Source organism: Euphorbia lathyris, chromosome 9, assembly GCF_963576675.1.
Source record: "Euphorbia lathyris chromosome 9, ddEupLath1.1, whole genome shotgun sequence".
NCBI lineage: Eukaryota > Viridiplantae > Streptophyta > Magnoliopsida > Malpighiales > Euphorbiaceae > Euphorbia > Euphorbia lathyris.
In genome coordinates this window covers 10,111,199-10,118,499 of record NC_088918.1, presented here as the reverse complement: position 1 = coordinate 10,118,499, position 7,301 = coordinate 10,111,199, and the positions used below count along the sequence as shown (strand labels likewise).

The 7,301-nt window shown below is 34.8% G+C and overlaps 1 non-coding gene across 1 annotated transcript; it reads left to right on the top strand.

The window, feature by feature from the left end:
- The first annotated feature begins 6,537 nt into the window (after positions 1-6,537).
- LOC136207725 (small nucleolar RNA R71) lies at positions 6,538-6,644 on the top strand. Its single transcript, XR_010676854.1, has one exon. It is a non-coding gene; the product is annotated as a small nucleolar RNA R71 (small nucleolar RNA).
- The last annotated feature ends 657 nt before the right edge of the window (positions 6,645-7,301 follow it).

Sequence of the window (7,301 nt, the reverse complement as noted above, 5' to 3'; positions counted from 1 at the left end):
AACTTAGTTATTAATCATTTAATTAGTAATGAATGGATTAAGTTTGCATTTAATAAGTGCATTAGTTTAGAATTATGGAATTAAATGTTAGTTTAACCAAATAATCAAAAACAGGAAATAATGCAAAAGAGAAAGATTTTTATTGAATAGAAACATATTTACAAACAAACGAAACAAAAGCTATGCTAAAAATTCGTCCCTTTCAATCGGGATTTTCTTAGCCCTATAGCGTTCTATTTTCAACTGCACGAAGGCTTGACGTTCTTGTGCAGAAAGAAAATTGGGTCCTGATCGAAATACTCGTTTCACTAGACCTTCATATTCTAAAAACTCATAGTCTAGCATTGGGAAAGATTCAACATCACTCCAAGGAACAGAAATACTTCCCTTGGTCCCTAGAATTATTCCACATACAATATTCCCGAATCCAACCTTCTTAGCCTTGGATCTAGATGCAGCAACAAGAGCCTCCATCAGAATTTTTGAAGAATCTACCACGTTGCCTTGAAATATATCGCCAAGGACATAAAGATCAGATTCTTGGACGACACTACTGAACGTGCGACCGAACAGGCTGTGACTCAGAAACTTATGCAAATATAGCATAGAGTTGGAATAGAAAGACTTATTATAGGCAAGTTTTGGGTGGAAAGGCCAGATGCCGGTGAGCATTCGCCAAATATCAGTGGACGTCATATCTCTTCCATGATGACGTTTGGTAGTATCCTTCAAGGGAAAACCAAACCAAGCATGTAATTCAGGATATCCAAAAGTGAAAGTTTTGCCATCCCGACGAAAACTAAGACGCACCCGACGCTTGTTAACAAAGCGAACCGTATAGAAGAACTCTAATATCCAGTCTCCAATTATAGGAAACTTCATATTAACAAATCTGGTCCATCCTAAACGCTCCATGTAGCGACTCATATCATCTTTAATTCCCAACTGATCGTTAAGAAAGTCATCCATGTATAGCATTCCGACAAAGAATGTGTATCGAAGCTTCAAGAAGCGCCTTCCCTCATCATGATTGAAGATGGGAAAGTTACATCCGTAACGCTCTGATATATCAACACGTTTATTGCGTGAAGCAATAACTTTCTTAGATGAAGTGTTTGAGGAAGTCATGGTGTTTGGAATGAGTAAGGAAGAAAGGTTCTGAACTTAATTTCTGGGTTGTTGAATGGTAAGAAAATCAGAGATAGTTCTGATAGAGATGAAAAGAAAGTGACAGAAAACTGAACATCTAGAACCTATTTAGAAGATCCTAGGACGAAAAGAGGTGTTGTTTTTGAAATGAAAAGGCATGAAACAACTCTTTTAGAAATGAAGAAACTTAACGCTTCGTTTCTGAAGAGTTGCATCTGCTGGAAAAAGGGTCAATTTTTGCATAATTTCCCCGTGTCGCGACTGAGGATGCTGACCCGCGGTCGCGACACGCTGATTTCCTTGCGGAAATCAGTTGTCAAAACTCCAAATTTCTGATCCTCTACCGAGAATCCTCATCCTCGGTAAGTTCAGAAATTTTCCTTTCAAGTTGAAATCAGAATTCTCAACTGAGAATCTGAAATCCTCTACAAGTCCAGAAATTTTCCTGGCTACTAATTATACCCAAATTCTCAACTGAGAATTTTAAATTCTCTATAAGTTCAGAAATTTCTTACCTCCTTAAGAATTCTATATATGTGAATTCTCAACTGAGAATTTCAAATTCTCAACTGAGAATCACTGAATTTCTTCTAATTCTCATTAAATTCCTAAAAATTAATTAAAATCATGACTTGTATATATTTTTCTATATCTAAAATTCTAATATAAAATGATATAATCTAAACAAAACAAAAATAAAAATAAAAAATAATAAAAACTAACTATTAGAAAAATGAAATGATTTATATGTCAGGAAATCTTGTTACGAAATTAGTTCCTATTTCGGAAATATTTTCGTAATAAATTTTACATCGATTACCGTTAACTTTAAAACGATTACCGTTGGTTTCCTTAAGTTCCAAAGAACCATAGTCGAATGTTTTGACGACTAAATACGGTCCGTCCCATCTGGACTTAAGTTTTCCTGGAAATATACGAAGCCGTGAATTAAATAACAGCACCTTATCTCCAACATTAAAGTGTTTGACTTTGATCTTGGCATCGTGCCATTTTTTCACTTTTTCTTTATAAATCCTCGCATTCTCATACGATAGATGTCGTAACTCATCTAACTCATTTAAATTAAGCAAATGTTTCTTTCCGGCTTGTTGTAAATCAAAATTAAGTTTTCTAATAGCCCAATAGGCTTTATGTTCTAATTCAACTGGTAAATGACATGCTTTTCCATATACCAAACGGTATGGAGTCATTCCTATTGGTGATTTAAATGCAGTACGGTATGCCCATAGCGCATTATTGAGTTTTTGTGACCAATCTTTTCTTGATGATGAAACAGTTTTCTCTAGAATCCATTTGAGTTCTATATTTGAGATCTCCGCCTGACCATTCGACTGAGGATGGTATGGCGTTGACACGCGGTGGCGTACTCCATATTTTTTCATAAGCATATCAAAATTTCGATTTATGAAATGGGTACCGCCATCACTAACAACGAATCTAGGACAACCGAATCTACAAAATATATCGTCAAGAAAATTAATAACTACTTTAGAATCATTCGTAGGGGTTGCAATTGCTTCAACCCACTTCGAAACATAATCAACGGCTACTAATATGTAAGTTTTACCATTGGAAGGCGGAAAAGGTCCCATGAAATCAATTCCCCACATGTCGAAGATTTCAACTTCCAACACGTTTTTGAGGGGCATCTCATCTTTCCTTCCTAAATTTCCCGTTCCTTGGCATTTATCACAACGAGTAATAAATGAACCAACATCCTTAAACATTGTAGGCCAAAAGAAACCACATTCTAATATTTTAGCTACCGTTTTATTAACTCCATTATGTCCTCCATATGAGCTGGAATGACATTCTGTTATTATAGATTCATATTCATTTTCTCCAACACATCTCCTAATTATCCCGTCACCACATGATTTGAATAGAAAGGGATCTTCCCAAAAATATTGTTTAATATCGAAGAAAAATTTCTTCTTTTGTTGGGAAGATAATCCTTCCGGAACAATATCGGTTGCAAGATAATTAGCAAAATCTGCATACCATAGTGACATGATACTTTCTACTTGATAGAGATGTTCATCGGGGAAATCATCTCGTATACCGACAGTTTCACCTATAGGACCATTTTCATCTTCTAGTCTCGATAGATGATCGGCGACAAGGTTTTCTACTCCCTTTTTGTCTTTAATTTCTATATCAAATTCTTGTAACAACAAAACCCATCTAATCAGACGCGGTTTTGCATCTTTCTTAGCAAACAGATAACGTAAAGCTGCGTGATCTGTATAAATAATAACTTTAGATCCTAACAAGTATGACCTAAACTTATCACATGCAAATACTACGGCTAACATCTCTTTTTCTGTTGTTGTGTAATTTAATTGTGCACCGGACAATGTGTGACTTGCATAATAAATAACATGTAATCTTTTATCCTTTCTTTGACCTAAAACACATCCCACTGCTAGGTCACTTGCATCACACATGATTTCAAAAGGTAAATCCCAATCGGGCTTAGCAATTATGGGTGCACTGACTAAGGCTGTTTTCAATGTTTCGAAAGCTTTAATGCAATCTTCATTAAAGTCGAAGGTTGAATCCTTCATAAGTAAATTAGTAAGTGGTTTGGAGATTACAGAAAAGTTTTTTATAAATCTTCTGTAAAAACCTGCATGTCCTAGAAAAGATCTTACTCCCTTGACAGTTGTTGGTGGGGGTAATTTTTCTATTACTGAAGTTTTTGCTCTATCCACTTCTAATCCTTTTTCGGATATTTTATGACCTAAAACAATTCCTTCGTCAACCATGAAATGACATTTTTCCCAATTTAATACTAAATTCGTTTCTTCGCATCTAGAAAGAACTTTATCTAAGTTTTTTAAACATGCATCAAAAGAATCTCCATAAACTGAAAAATCATCCATAAATACTTCCATGATATCTTCGATGAAATCATTAAAAATTGCAGTCATACAACGTTGAAAAGTTGCTGGTGCATTACATAGACCAAAAGGCATTCTCCTATATGCAAATGTTCCATAAGGACATGTGAAGGTTGTTTTATCTTGGTCATCCGGGTAAATATATATTTGAAAGAATCCAGAATAACCATCAAGAAAACAATAAAATGCATGACCGGCTATCCTTTCGATCATTTGATCAATGAAAGGTAAAGGAAAATGATCTTTCCTAGTTGCCTTATTTAGGTTCCTATAATCTATATAAACCCTCCAACCGGTGGTGGTTCGCGTAGGTATTAATTCACCTTCATCATTCCTTACTACAGTTATGCCTCCCTTTTTGGGTACACAATGGATTGGACTAACCCATTCACTATCCGAAATAGGATAAATGATTCCATTGTCTAAAAGTTTAGTAATCTCATTTTTGACTACTTCTTTCATGTTCGGATTTAAACGTCTTTGTCTATCCGCTTTAGGTGGCTTATCTTCTTCTAAGTGAATCCTATGCATTACAATACTAGGATTAATTCCTTTTAAATCTGAAATCTGCCATCCCATACTTCCTATTCTATTTCTAACAACTTCTTTCAATTTTTCTTCTTGATTTTCTGTTAATTTGTTAGAGATGATTATAGGTAGAGTATCACTTCCGCCTAGGAAAGTGTATCTCAGTTGGTTTGGTAATTCTTTAAGTCCTAATTTAGGTGGAACTATTACTGAAGGCGGAACTGGTCCATCTTCTCGAATCAAAGGCTCTGGGTCCTTATCTTCTAATTCTTCACCCATTATAGGTTCCATTATTTCTTCTCTTTGAACAATTTCATTAATACATTCTTCAACTAAATCAAGCTTCATACAAGCGAAATCCTCCATAGGATATTTCATTGCTTGATTCATATCGAACTCGATCTTATCGTCACCTATTCTTAAAACTACTTTTCCTTCCGACACATCAACTAGAGCACGTCCCGTGTTCATGAATGGTCTACCAAAGATTAGCGGACAATTAGCATCATAAGCAAAATCTAAGATAACAAAGTCAGTAGGAAAAATAAATTTATCAACTTTTACTAAAACGTCTTCAATTATACAATATGGTCTTTTAGTGGATTGATCCGCTAATTGCAAAACCATATTGGTACGCTTGATGTCTTCTTCTAAACCTAATTTCTTAAAAATAGACAATGGCATCAAGTTTATACTAGCTCCTAAATCACAAAGACAACTTGGGAATTCCATATTTCCCAAAGTACACGGAATGGTAAAGCATCCGGGATCTTTGAGTTTAGTAGGTAATTTGCTTGATACTATCGAACTACATTCTTCAGAAAGTGAAATGGATGAAATTCCTTCCCAACTAATCTTTTTTGAGATTAAATCTTTCAAGAATTTTCCATAGTTAGGAATTTGCGTAATTTCATCCATGAATGTTAAATTTATATGCAAATTTTTAAGTTTATCTAAAAATGATAAAAGTTGTTTATCATGGTCCTTATTTCGGACTCTGTGTGGAAAAGGTGGTTTTGGTACAAAAGGTTTTGGATTAGAGTCAATTTTTGTATCTTTTTGTTTTAATGTATCTTCTTTGAATTTTGGTAAATCATTTCCAGGTAAAGTTGAATTTCCGGGCATTTTCGGACCTATGTAGTTTTTTCCTGAGCGAAGAGTGATAGCCTTAACATGCTCTTTCGGATTTTCTTCCGTTTGGCTGGGAAGACTTCCCTCTTTGTGGGATGGAATTGATTTAGCAAGTTGTCCAATTTGAACCTCCAAATTATGGATGCTAGATGATTGGTTTTTGATAAGCTGATCGAATTTATTTTCGATCCGTTTAAAACCATCGTCTTGATTACTTACCTTTCCATTCATAGCATCAATAAATTTATCGATTTTTGAAGATAAAGTGCTAATCGTATCTCTTGTTTGATTTTGATAATTATTTATCCGATATTGATTAGCATTTGCATTATTATTATTATTACCATCTTTCCAGTTAAAGTTAGGATGATTTCTCCATCCAGGATTATAAGTATTAGAATAAGGATTAGTAGTTTGGTTTTGTCCTTGGACAAAATTTACCTGTTCTATCTCATTCATACCTTCGTAATCAATGTCTCTCTGGATTGGATCATTAGGATCGCATGGTGCCATAAATTTATCAATTTTGTGCGATAAGGCAGAAAATTGGGCTTGTAACATTGCTACAGGATCAAGATTCATTATACCTTTAACCGATGATGTACCTGAGGATGATGGTTTCGCCGTCGGTATATGGCCACGCTCGGCGGGCCACATACTGCTGTTGATTGCCATTTCTTCCAAAAGTTCTCTTGCTTGTGCGGACGTCTTCTTCATAAATAACCCTCCAGACATAGCATCTAATGAACCTCTAGTTGTAGGATTTAATCCATTATAGAATGTCTGCATTAAAAGTGCATCTGGCAGTTGGTGGTGTGTGCATAAACGTTGAAGTTCTTTAAAACGTTCCCAAGCTTCATAAAGAGTTTCATTATCATTTTGTGTAAAAGATGTCAACTCTTTGATGACTCTTGCGGTTTTTGCTAAGGGAAAATATTTTTGTAAAAATGCTTGGGCTAATTGGTCCCAAGTTTCAAATGTTACAGCAGGCATAGAAGTTAACCAAATTTTTGCCTTATCCTTCAAAGTGAAAGGAAAGAGGCGAAGTTTGATTGCTTCGGCTGTTACATCAGTAATTTTAAAAGTGTCACAAATTTCTAAGAAATTTGTCAAATGTGCATTAGGGTTTTCGTTAGGTAGTCCATAAAACGTTACGTTGTTTTGCAATATATTAAGCAAAGTAGGCTTAATTTCAAATTGATTTGCGTTTATACGGGGTCTAACTACACTATTAGTTACACCGGCCATTCCTGGCCTAGCATAATCCATAAGTGTCGGTGGATCGGCCATAATCTCGGGCTGGTCTACTTTGGTTTTTAAGGGTGTTTTGTCTTTTTTTTTGTTGTTTTTCTTAAGTGTTCTTTCAATTTCTGGATCTAAAGGATCTGGTGGCGTGCCCGAATTTCGCAAACTGCGCATGAACTTGAAATTGTTACACGAGCCAAACTACCTTCAAAACAAAATTGAAAACAAGTATGTTATATAACTGAAAATAAATAAAATATAAAAATTGTATAAAAATAATGTATAAACCTATATTCGAAAATACAATACGAAAAATAAAAATTT